The 13,404-nt window shown below is 37.5% G+C and overlaps 1 protein-coding gene across 6 annotated transcripts in view; it reads right to left on the reverse strand.

Moving 5' to 3' along the window:
* The window catches only part of MBD5 (methyl-CpG binding domain protein 5), a 471,066-nt gene that overhangs the window by 274,639 nt on the left and 183,023 nt on the right, over positions 1–13,404 (reverse strand). For 5 of the 6 annotated variants that reach the window (XM_021668892.2, XM_064382791.1, XM_064382792.1 and 2 more), the window contains exon 3: positions 2,117–2,261. The gene's annotated coding sequence lies outside the window, so the exon portion shown is untranslated. Of the gene's footprint in view, positions 1–487; positions 564–2,116; positions 2,262–13,404 lie in introns of all 6 variants that reach the window. The other variant, XM_012457096.2, reaches the window with a different exon arrangement.

The following is a 13,404-nucleotide window of genomic DNA, read 5'->3' on the forward strand; positions in this document are numbered from 1 at the left end:
CCTCTCTAGAAGTTTTTACCAGTATAACTTTCCCTAAAAACATGGAAAATAAAAATGAAATAACATTTTGGATTAGAATGACAAATATCTGTGTCTTATTAATTACATGGTCACAAATAAAATTAATAAAGAACAAAGGGCTTGATTCTCAATAAAGCTATCTACCACTGGTATATTCTACTGGTTAAAGAAAAAATGAAGGTCAAAATAAGATATATGTGGATGAGTTAGAAAAGTTTATGTAAGAAAAAGAAATTTGATAGTATAGTCAGTCTTCTGTACTTCAGGTTTTGCATCTAAAAATTCAAGCAATCTTGGACCAAATATATTCAGAAAAACGACAATAAAAATAACATGACAACAATAAAAAATAATCAGAGTAAAAAAATAAAGTATAACAACTATTTACATATTAGGTAGCATAAGTAATATCAAGATGATTTAAAGTATAAGGAGGATATACGTGAGTTACATGCAAATACTGCACCATTTCATATAAGGGGCTTGAACATCCCTGGATTTTGGTATTCATGGGGGTTCTGGAATCAATCCCCTGCAGATACCTAGGGACAAATGTAGACTACTTATGAGGAAGCATGGTTTATGAGAATATTTCTACTAATTAAACAATGGTCAATTTTTAGTAGCTTTTAAAAATACTTAAGTGGATTATACCAACCTAAGACAATATTTAAATAATATTTAAAATGCAATCCTAGCAAAATAAGTTTTAGAAACAGTTAATAAGAGTGCACACAGGGTTATAAGAAAGAATTTTCTGCTTCTGAGAGCCGTTATACTAAATTGGCTTGCTGAAGGAAGCAGTGGAATCTATTTCTTTGAAGATCCTTACAAGCAAAAGGCATACATTATCAGGAGTTCAGAAAGGTTTAGGTGTATCTCTGCCAGAAAACAGCCAGTGGATATAACCACTTCATGGTTCCACAAACTCTGGTGACTGCATAATAATACTATTGTTATAATTGCAAGGCAAGAGCAACACAGCTGCTTTTTCTTTGGCCATCAGGATTTGCTGTCCAAAAAGTTGCAGAATAAATTGAATGTAATTAGATGAAATTTTCCCCAACAGAAAAGCAAGAATTAATTTTGACTCTAGTTACTGAAAGAAAACTCAGAATCTCTACACTGGGCTTTTTAAACATTTATCATCTCCTTTATTTATAGAAAGCATTCCTCTTATGTGAAACTTAAAAAGCAGACACGTTTTTATGGATGACCTTAGGCCAATAAGTTGAATTAACACTAAATAAAAAATTCTAAGCATATATATATATAGTTTCCTCGTAAAAAATCCCCTGAAAGATTACATTTTAGTGAATTCAATGTAAATTTTTAAAAGTTTATATTTTCATTTAACTTTATTTTCATCTACTTAGGTCTTTACTTTTCATGAATGCAGAAAAGAAGGCAGATTCCTTAAACATTTAAAAAAATACATGGTCAATTTCTTTCCAAGTGAGCTTTTCTTTTAAAGGTAATGTAATTAATTTGAAATTTGAAGGTGGCATTGTGGTCCACAATCCTTGCCCAACTGCTCTTTCAGGGGCAATAGGAGTTGTCATAGAATTAACCAAAAGTTCAAGCAAATATTTTGATGCAGAATTCTCACAAATTATAAAGCTGTAAGAGTTGTAAAGGGATGGCTTCCCAGGATTTTGGAGCACTTTAGATTAGTTGTTAAAGAAAAGGGAGGAAAAATGCTGGAATACCTTTAACTATATAAAATTCATAAATAGTATGACTAACTCTAAATTTACAGTTATATAGGTGTCCAAGAGAGATATAAAAAAGCCCTGTTTTCAAATATAGGTACTTAATTTCTGTTATTTAAATCCTTGTTCTGTATTTAGGTATTTAAGATAGCTTTATTCTATCTGTTACTCCAGAGGTAAAGGCAAATGCATCTTAATGTAATTTCTGACATGCAATAGTGTTAAAAGAGAGAGAGAGAAAGAAAAGAAAAGAAATAGCTATGTACATAAAAATTTTGATGGTAAATAATACTTTTCATTTTCAATTAAAACCCAATATAATTCTATTTGTTTCTACATAATTAATAACAGAAAACTCATAGTAGAAATATTTCATTGCTTGCCTCCAAAAAATTGTTGACATCATCTGTTGCCATCTGTCATGGTGGTCATTCCTCTGTGTTTGATGGAAGAGAAGTATTAGGGTTCTATGGATTGATGAAGGAAAATAGTCTGTGCTCTTGATTTCTGGTATTTATTTCCTTGGTCCTGTTAAAAAGGATACCAGGGTGAATTTACCAGTTTTGAACACATCCAGTTATGCTATATTCTTTTACAATCATATTAAGGAAGTTTTGAGATTTTTATACAGTCTCGTTTAAAATCACAGAATTTTAGAATCTAACAGAAAGGACTTGCTAAATTTAAGACTGAAGACTCAAAAAGAGCTCTATCAATCAGGTAATTCAATCCACTTTACAGTACAGAAAACCCAAATCAAAAGAGGTTAAATAAACAACGTTACAGTCAGTTAGTGGCAGATCTGCCATGGGAAAACAGTTCTTTTTACTCTAAGTTTGGGAGCTCTTTCCCCTAGAAGGGGCTCTTTCCCTCTCTGAGAAAAAAGAGGATAGACAGGCAAGAACACTATAATGACCAAGCTGATTTCTTAGCCCTAATACATAAAGAAAAATCTAGAACAAAAACAAAAAAGCATGAGAGCATAATATTTAGATTATTTATTCATAACACACCATTTGCTCAAAAGATACCTAAAAGATATTATTTTGTTAAAATATAATTAGGACATTATTTTATTAAAAAGCATACAGCATTGGCAACATAGTGAGACTACGTCTCTACAAGAAAAAAAAAAAGTCAGACATGGTGTTGTATGCCTATAGTCCTAGCTACTCAGCAGGCTCAACCAGGAGGATCACTTGAGCCCAGGAGGTCGAGGCTGCAATGCACTATAATCATGGCATTGCACTCCAACTAAGTAACAGCAAGACCCTTTCTTGAAAAAAAAAGTATCTATATGACCATATATCATTAAATTTCTGAGTTTCATCCACTGTCATGATCACTTATCTTTTCCAATCCTCACCACTGCAACCATCTACTACCCATATAACAAAAGAGTAATTTTTAAAAATTATCTGCAGAGCAACAGAATGACATTTTAAAAAAGAAAATTGAATTTAAGACTCCCTTGTTCAAAATCCCCCAAAGACCTTCCACAACATCTAAGGTGAGGACTTGGATCCTGGTTACCTTTCTGAAAGCCTATCTGATCACTCTTCCTCTTGTGTGGTATTCTATAGCCTTAGTGGCCTTCACGTTCTTCTTTAAACATGCTAAACACACTCTTGATTTAAGTCTGACCTTGGTCTTCTCTCAGATTGGAATGCCTCTTTAGATAATCACATGACTGTTCCCACTGACTAAAACACTCTTTCCTTGAGTGCTCCTGGAATGTTTCTGGAATATACTCAAATATCACTTTCCAGAGAGGTTTCTCTCACCATTCTAGCTAAAAAACCTCTGCCTCCAACTTCTACCCTCTTTACCATTGGCCCTCATTCTCTACATACATACCTGCTTCATTTCCATTCACAGTATTTATGATTCCTAGATATTATGCAGCCCCACAATCCCTGTGAAGCCAGATGTCTTCTGGAATTAAGCATTTTTGGTATTTTTAAGGTAATAAAGTATATGTCCTGTAATTATGCAACATCTCCTTACCTTCTCTCCTGTTGTCCAAGAGGTCTGGGAAAGCACCCTGAAGTCAAATATGTTAATAGCCTTGCAGAAAAATATATGTTCATTCTAAGTGAAATTTTTTTAAAGACTGTAACTAGGGGCAGAGCAAGATAGCAGAATAGAAATCTCCACTGATTGTCCTCCCAAGCAAGGACACCAATTCAACAACTATCTACACACAAAAAAAAGCACCTTCATAAGACCCAAAAGTCAGGTGAGCACCCACAGTACCTGGCTTTAACTTCATATCACTAAATGAGGTACTAAACAGGTAGGAAAAACAGTCTTAAATAGCTCATGCCACCTCTCCCACAGCAGTAGAGGCATGGTGTGGAGGGTGTTTGGGTGCTGAAGAGAGGGAGATTGTAGCATTTATGAGGCACTGAGTTCAATACTGCCCTATTATAACAGAAAACAAATCTGGACCAAATGCAGCTTATGTCCACCCACAAAGAGAGCATTTTAACCAGGCCTGCTGAGCCAGAAGGGAATTGCCAATCCCAGTGGTTCAAACATCAGTTCCTGCAAATCTCACCAGTGCAGGCTAAAGTGCTTTGGGACCCAAAATAAACTGGAAGGGCAGGCTAGGCCACAAGGACCACAATTTCAAGGCAAGTCCTAGTGTTGAACTTGGGCCAGAAATGGTGGACTGGGGGGCCATGTGACTTACTGAGACACCAGTCAAGGTAAGGAAAGGATTGCTGGTATCACCTCCTCCTAACCTCAGGCTGTACAGCTGGTGACTCCAAAAACCCATTCACTCCACTTAAGGAGAGAAGGAAGAGTAAAGAGGACTCTGTCTGGCAACTTGAATACCAGCTCAGCCACAACATGGTAGGGCACCAGTCAGAGTTATGAAGCCCCCTTTCCAGACCCTGCCACTGAATCACATTTCTAGATACACCCTGGGCCAGAAGGCAACCTGCAGCCTTGAAGGAAAAAACACAGTCCTAGCATTCATCACCTGTTAAATGAAGAGACCTTGGGCCCTGAATAACCAGCAGTGATACCCAGGTACTACACTGAGGGCCCTGGGTGAGACTCTGAGACTTCCTGGCTTCAGGTGAAACTAAGCACATTCCTAGCTGTGGTGGGTACAGGGTGAGACTCCTTTACTTGAGAAAATCAAAGGGAAAAGCAAAGGGAACTTTGTCTTGCACCTTAGGTACCAGCTCAGTCACAGGGGTTAGAGCACCAAGCAGGTTCCTGGGGTCCCAGGTTCCAGGACTTGGCTATTGAATGATATTTCTGGACTTGCCTTGGGTCAGAGGAGAGCCCACTCCCCTGAAGTGTGAGTCTCAGGCCAGGAAGCATTCAACATAAGCTGACTGAAGAACCCCTGGGCCTTAAGGGAACATCAGTGGTACAGTATTCCCCATGGAGATGTGGTGGTGGTAGCCACAGGGTGAGGCTCCTCTGCCTTTAAAAAGGGGAGGCAAGAGTGTGGAGCACTACATCTTGTGAGTTCAGTGCCAGCTCAGTTGCAGTACGATAGAACACCAGGTAGACCTCTAAGATTTTTTACTCTAGTCCCTGGCTCCTGGATGGCACCTCTGGACATGCCCAGGGTCTAGGGGAAACTGCCACTCTGAAGGAAAGGATACAGGCATGGCTGGCTTTGTCATCTGCTGATTGTGGAGCCCGAAAGACTTGAGTAAACATAGGCTGAAGCCAGGGATTAGTTACAGCAAGCCTCAGGTGAGACCCAGTATTATGCTGGCTTCAGGTCTGGCCCAGTACAGTCCTAGTAGTGATGGCCACAGAGGTGCTTATGTCACAATATCCCCTGCTCCAGATGGCCAAGAATAGAGAGAGACACACAGAGAGAGACAAGGGCAGATAGATTCCATTCATTTGGAGAACGTGAAAAAAGAAGACAAGAGTCTATGCCTAGTAATCGAGAGAATCCTTCTGGATTTTGTCCAGGGCCATCAAGGCAGTACCTTTATGAGTCTGCAAGAACTACAGCATTATCAGGCTTGGGGTGTCCCTAAAGTAGATATAGCTTAGATCACAACATTTAGATCACAACAGACAGAGTCCTTTTGAATATCTGGAAAGCCTTCCCAAGAAGGATAGCTACAAATAAATCTAGACAGTGAAGACTACAATAAATACTTAACCCTTAAATGCCCAGACATCAAAGAACATCTACTAGCATCAACATCATCTAGGAAAACATGACCTCACCAAATGAAATACGTAAGACACCAAGGACCAATCATGGAGAAACAGAGATATGTGACTTTTTAGACAGAAAATTCAAAATAGCTGTGTTGATGAAAGTCAAAGAAATTCAAGACAACAGAGAGAAGGAATTCAGAATTCTATCCAATTAATTTAACAAAGAAATTGAAATAATTAAAAAGAATCAATCAGAAATTCTGGAGCTGAAAAATGCAATTGCCATACTGAAAAATGCATCAAAGTCCTTTAATAGCAGAATTGATCAAGTAGAATAAAGAATTAGTGAGCTTGAAGATAGGCCATTTGAAACACACAGAAAAGACGATGACAAAGAAGCAGCAGCAGCAGCAGCAGAAGGAAGAGGAGGAGGAGAAAAAACAATGAAGAGAAGAACGCTAGAAAATAGCCTCAAAAGGGAACATGTAAGAGCTACTGACCTTAAAGAAAAGGCAGAGAAAGAGATAGGGGCAGAAAGTTTACTCAAATAAATAATAACAGAGAACTTCCCAAACCTATAAAAGATATCAATATTCAAGTACAAGAAGGTTATAGAACACCATGCAGAATTAACTGGAAGAAGACTACCCCAAGCATTTAATAATTAAACTCCCAAAGGTCAAGGATAAGGAAAGGATCCTAAGCAGCAAGAAAAAAAGAAATCATATACAATAGAGCTTCAATACGTCTGACGGCAAAATTTTCAGTGCAAACTCCACAGGCCATGAGAGAATGGCATGACATATTTAAAGTGCTGAAGGAAAAAACTTTTACACTAGAATAGTATATTTGGTGAAAATATCCTTCAAACATGAATAAGAAATAAAGGCTTTCCAAGACAAACAAAGGTTGAGGGATTTTATCAACACCAGACTTTTCTGCAAGAAATGCTAAAGGGAGTACTTAGATCAGAAAGAAAAGGACATTAATAAGCAATAAATCATCTGAAAGTACAAAACTCGCCGACAACACCAAGTACACTGGAAAACACAGAATATTATAACACTGTAACTGTGGTGTGTAGACTACTCCCATCTTAAATAGAAAGACTAAACAATGAACCAATAAAAAATAACCATAACAAGTTTTAAAGACATAAGACAATACAATAAAATACACACTGGGGTTTGTTGGGGCCTGGGGGGCTATGAGAGGGATAGTAGGGGGTGGGAGGATTGGGGAGGGATAACATTAGGAGAAATACCTAACATAGGTGATAGGGGGAATGGATGCAGCAAACCACCATGGCATGTGTATACCTATGTAACAATCCTGCATGATCTGCACATGTACCCCAGAACTTAAGGAAAAAAAAAAAAAAAAAACAATAAAAGTCAAAAAACGGGGGGATAAAGTTAAGACATAGAGTTTTTATTAGTTTTCTTTTTGTTTGTTTGTTTATGCAAACAGTGTTAAGTTGTTATTGGTTTAAAATAATGGGTTATAAGATAGTACTTGCAAACCTCATGGTAACCTCAAACCCCAAACATACAACTGATACATAAAACATAAAAAGCAAGAGGCAAGAAAATCACCTTCACTAAAGGTAAGACAGGAAGGTAAGAAAGACAATCACAAAATAACTGGAAAACAAATAACAAAATGGTAGGAGTAAGTCCTTGCTTGCCAATTAAGACACTGAATGTAAGTCGACTAACCTCTTCAATGAAAAGACATTGAGTTGCTGAATGGATTAAAACAAGAAAAAAGACACGGTGATCTGTTGCCTACAAGAAATACACTTTACCTATAAATACACACATAGACTAAAACTGATGGGATGGAAAAAATATTCCATGCCAATATAAACTGAAAGAGCAGGAGTAGTCATACTTTTATCAGACAAAATAGATTTCTATTCAAAAACTACGAGAGTAAATTTTTTAAAAAGTCATTGTATTATGATAAAGGGGTCAATTCAGCAAAAAACAAAACAAAATAAATTTAAGTACATATGCACCCAACACTGAAGCACCCGGATTTATAAAGTGAATACTATTAGAGTTAAAGAGAGAGATAGGCCCCAATACGATAATAGCTAGAAGCTTCATCACCACACTTTAAGCATCAGACAGATTGTCCAGGTGGAAAATCAACCAAGCAACATTGGACAATCTGCACTATAGTCCAAACAGACCTAATAGATATTTACAGAACACTTCATTCAATGGCTGCAGAATACACGTTTTTTACCTCAGCACATGGATGATTCTCAAGGGAAGATCCTGAGAAACCTGTCTCAAGGGAAGGCGTTAGGTCACAAAACAAATCTTCAAACATTTAAAAAACTAAAATAATGTCAAGCATCTTCTCTGACCAAAATGGAATAAAACCAGTATTCAATAACAAGAGTAGTTTTGGAAACTATACAAATACATGGAAACTAAACAATATGCTCTTGAGTGACCAGTGGGTCAATGGAGAAATTAAAAACGAAATTGAAACATTTATTAAAACAAATGATAATGGAAAGACAATAGGCAAAACCTATGGGATATAGCAAAAGTAGTACTAAGAGGGAGGTTAATAGCCATAAGTGCCTATATCAAAAAAGAAGAAAAATTCAAATAAACAAACTAAAGATACATCTTAAAAAACTAGAAAAGCAACATCAAACCAAATCCAAAATAAGTAAAAGAAAAGAAATAACAAAGATTGGAGCAGAAATAAATAAAATTGAAACAAAGAAAACAAATTAGTTTTTTGAAAAGTTAAGCAAAATTAACAAACTTTTGGCCAGACTAGGAAAAAAAAGAGAGAGGATCCAAATAAATAAAATCAGAGATGATGATGGAGACCTTACCAATGATACCACAGAAATTCAAATGGTCACTAATTGCTACTATGACGAACCATATGCCAATAAATTGGAAAATCTAGAAGAAATGGAAAAATTCCTAGAAAAATACGACCTACCAAGATTAAACCATTAAGAAATGCAAAACCTGAACAAACTGGTAACAAGTAATGAGTTTGAAGCTGTACTAAAAAGTCTCCCAGCAAAGAAAAGTCCAGAAACTGATGGCTTCACTGGTGAATTCTACTAATTATTTAAAAAATGAATACCAATAACTACTCAAACTATTCTAAAAAAACAAAAAAGGAAATACTTCCAAACTGATTCTATGAGTCCAGTATTAGCTTTATACTAAAAATAGACAAATACATATCCAAAAAAGGAAACTACAGGTCAACTTTCTGATGAATATTGATGCACAAATCCTCAACAAAATACTAGCAAACCAAATTCAATAGTACATTAGAAAGATTATTCATCATGACCAGGTGGGATTTATCCTGGGATGCAAGGATGGCTCAACATATGCAAATTAATTAATATGATATATCATATCAACAGAATAAAGGACAAAAACCATGATCACTTCAATTGATGGTGAAAAAAGCATTTGATAAATTTCAACATCCCTTTATGATAAAAACTCATAGAAACTGGATATAGAATACACATTAACCTCATAAAAACCATATATGACAGACTCAGAGCTAGCATCATATTGAATGTGGAAAAATTGAAAGCCTTTTTTATAAGATCTGGAAGACGAAAAGGATGCCCACTTTTACCACTGTTATTCAACACAGTACTGGAAGTCCTAGCTAGAAAATCAGACAAGAAAAATAAATAAAGGGCATCTAAATTGGAAGGAATGAAGTCAAATTATTCTTGTTTGCAGATGACATGATATTACATTTGAAAAAATTTAAAGATTCCACACATACACATACATACACACACAAAAAAACCTACTCAAACTGATAAACTAATTTAGTAAAGTTGCAGGATATAAAATCCACATAAAAAAGTAGCAATTCTATATGCAACAGTGAATAATCTTAAAAACAAATTAAGAAAAGGAACCCTATCTACAGTAGCCACAGATAGATACCTAGGAATTAATTTAATGAAAGTAGTGAAAGATCTCTATGATGAAAATTATAAAATACTGATGAAAGAAATTGAAGAAGACACACACACACACACACACACACACACACACATACAAAATACCAGAAAGATACTCCACGTCCATGGATTGGAAGAATCAACATTATTAAAATATCCATACTACCCAACGCGATTTACAGATTCAATGCTATCCCTATAAAAAATATCAATGAAATTCTTCAAACACACACATAAAAATTTCATAAAATTTATATGGAACCACAAAAAACTCAAAATAGCCAAAGCTATCCTAAGCAAAAAGAACAAAACTGAGGAAATCTCATTACCTGACTTCAAATTATACTACACAGCTATAGTAACTAAAGCAGCAGGGTACTGGCATAAAAACACACATATAAACCAATGGAGCACAATAGAGAACCCAGAAGCAAATCCACACACCTACAGTAAACTCATTTTCAACAAAAGTGTCAAGAACATATACTGGGGAAAAGATAGTCTCTTCAATAGATAGTGCCAGTGAAAGTGAATATCCAAATGCAGAAGAATGAAATTAGATCATTATTTCAAGCCATATAGAAAAATCAAATTGAAACACATTAAAGATTTAAATCTGAGACCTCAAACTATGAAACTATTGCAAGAAAACATTGGGGAAAATCTCCAAGACATTGGTCTGAACAAAAATTTATTGAGTAATATTTTACAAGCATAGGCAATCAAAACAAAAATAGACAGATGGGATCATATCAAGTTAAGAAGTTTCTGCACAGCAAAGGAAAGAAGCAAGTGAAGAGACAACACACAGAATCAGGGAAAATATTTGCAAACTACCCATCTGACAAGAGATTAATAACCAAAATATACAAGGAGCTCAACTCAATAGGAAAAAAAATCTAATGATCTGATTAAAAAATGGGCAAAAAATTTGAGTAGAAATTTCTCAAAAGAAGCCATGCAAATGGCATACAGATATATGAAAAAGTGCTCAACATCACTGATAATAAGAGAAAAGCAAATCCAAACTACAATAAGATATCACCTCACCTGAGTTAAAATGGCTTTTAGCCAAAAGAAAGGCAGTAACAAATGCTGGCAAGGATGTGGAGAAAAGGGAACCCTCTTCCACTGTTGGTAGGAATGTAAATTAGTACAAGCACTATGTAGAACCGTTTAGAGGTTCCTCAAAAAACTAAAAATAGAGCTACCATATGACTCAGTAATCTCACTGCTGTGTATATACCCAAAATAAAGGAAATCCACATATCTAAGAGATATCTGCATCCCATGTTTATTGCAGCACTGTTCATAATAGTCAAAATTTGGAAGGAACATAAGTGTCCATCAACAGATGAATAAAAGAGAGTGTGGAGGACTTTCACCAAGATGGCTGAATAGGAACAGCTCAGGAGCGCAGTTCCCAGTAAGAGCAATGCAGAAGGCAAGTGATCTCTGCATTTCCAACTGAGGTACCAGGTTCATCTCAATGGGACTAGTTGGACAGTGGGTGTAGCCCAAGGAGAACAAACTGAGGCAAGGCAGGGTGCTGCCTCACCCAGGAAGTGCAACTGGCTGGAGGACTCTCCTTCTACCCAATGGAGGCCATCAGGAACTTTTTCCCTTGGGCACTCCAGTTCAGATACTGTGCTTCTCCCATGGTATTTACAACCCACAGACCAGGAGATGCCCGCTGGGCCGACAAATACCGTGAGCTACCAGCACAGATCTGAGCAGCCATTCTGGCCGGCGTCGTGGGTTGTCAGCGCAAATCTGGGCAGCTGTTTTGGCTGGTGCCTGGAGCGCCTGCAAGACAGAGCTTCCCACTCCCCAGAAAGAGGGGGAGCTGAAGGCAGGGAGCCAAGTGATACAGCCTGGTGGGTCCAACCCCTCACAAAGACCAGCAAACTGAAACCCTCTGGCTTGAGAGTTTTGCAGCCAGCACATCAGCTCGAGCTTGATGTGGGATGATCAAGCTCAGAGTGGGGAAGGGCATCCACCATTGCCGAGGTGGTTCTAACCTTACTTATGTAAATAAAAGCCAGGGGAAGTTTACACAGCAGCTGGATTAGTGTGTGGCAGCTCAGCAGCGCCTCTGCAGGCAGACTGTCACTAGACTCCCTCCTTGCTGGGTGGGGTATCTCTGAAAACCAGACAGCAGCATGTCAGGGACTTATAAATAAGACCCTACCTTCCTGGGACAGAGCACCTGGGAACAGGGGTGATTGTGAGTTCTGCTGCAGCAGACTTAAACGTACCTGTCCAGCAGCTGTTAAAGGAGCAACGGAGCTCCCAGCACAGCACTTGAGCTCCCATAAGGGACAGACTGCCTCCTCAAGTGGCTCCCTGACTCCCACATAACCAAAAATACGCCTTGTATAGGAGAGCTCTGGGTGACATCTAGCGGGTACCTTTCTGGGACAAAGCTACCAGAGGAAGGAACAGGCAGCAATCCTTGCTGTTCTGCAGCCCCTGCGGGTGATACCCAGGCAAGAAAGGTCTGGAGTGGACCTCCAGCAGTCCTACAGCAGAGGGGCCCAACTGTTAGAACAAAAACTAAAGAAGTAAAAGAAATAGCTTCAACATCAAAAGAAAGGACATCCACTCACAGATGCCATCTGAAATCACCAACTTCAAAGACCAAAGGTAGATAAATCCACAAAGATGCAAAGAAACCAGTGCAAAATGGATGAAATCACCAAAAACCAGAAAGTCTCTCCTCCTCCAAGGGATCACAACTCCTCACCAGCAGGGAAAAAAAACAGGATCGAGAATGAGTTTGATGAATTGACAGAAGTAGGCTTCAGAAGGTGGGTAATAACAAACTTCTCTGAACTAGAGGAACATGTTCTAACCCAATGCAAAGTATTAAAAACCTTAAAAAAGGTTAGACAAGACAAAATACTAACTAGAATAACCAGCTTAGAGAAGAACATAAACAACTTGATGGAGCTGAAAAACACAGCATGAGAACTTCGTGAAACATACACAAGTTTCAATAGCCGAATTGATCAAGCAGAAGAAAGGATATCAGAGATTGAAGATCAACTCAATGAAATAAAATGAGAAGACAAGATCAGAGAAAAAAGTGTCAAAAGAAATGAACAAAGACTCAAAGAAATATGGGATTATGTGAAAAGACCTAATCTACATTTGAATGTGATGGAGAGAATGAATCCAAGCTGGAAAACACTCTTCAAGATATTATCCAGGAGAAATTCCTCAACCTAGCAAGGCAGGCCAACATTCAAATCCAGTAAATAAAGAGAACACTACAAAGATATTCCTCAAGAAGAGCAACCCCAAGGCACATAATCATCAGATTCACTGGGGTTGAAATGAAGGAAAAAATGCTAAGGGCAGCCAGACAGAAAGGTCAGGTTACCCACAAAGGAAGCCCATCAGACTCACAGCGGATCTCTCAGCAGAAACCCTACAAGCCAGAAGAGAGTAGGGGCCAATATTTAACATCCTTAAAGAAAAGAACTTTCAACCCAGAATTTCATATCCAGCCAAACTAAGCTTCATAAGTGAAGGAGA

Source organism: Aotus nancymaae, unplaced genomic scaffold, assembly GCF_030222135.1.
Source record: "Aotus nancymaae isolate 86718 unplaced genomic scaffold, 86718_ANA_hifiasm-v0.15.2.pri h1tg000029l, whole genome shotgun sequence".
NCBI lineage: Eukaryota > Metazoa > Chordata > Mammalia > Primates > Aotidae > Aotus > Aotus nancymaae.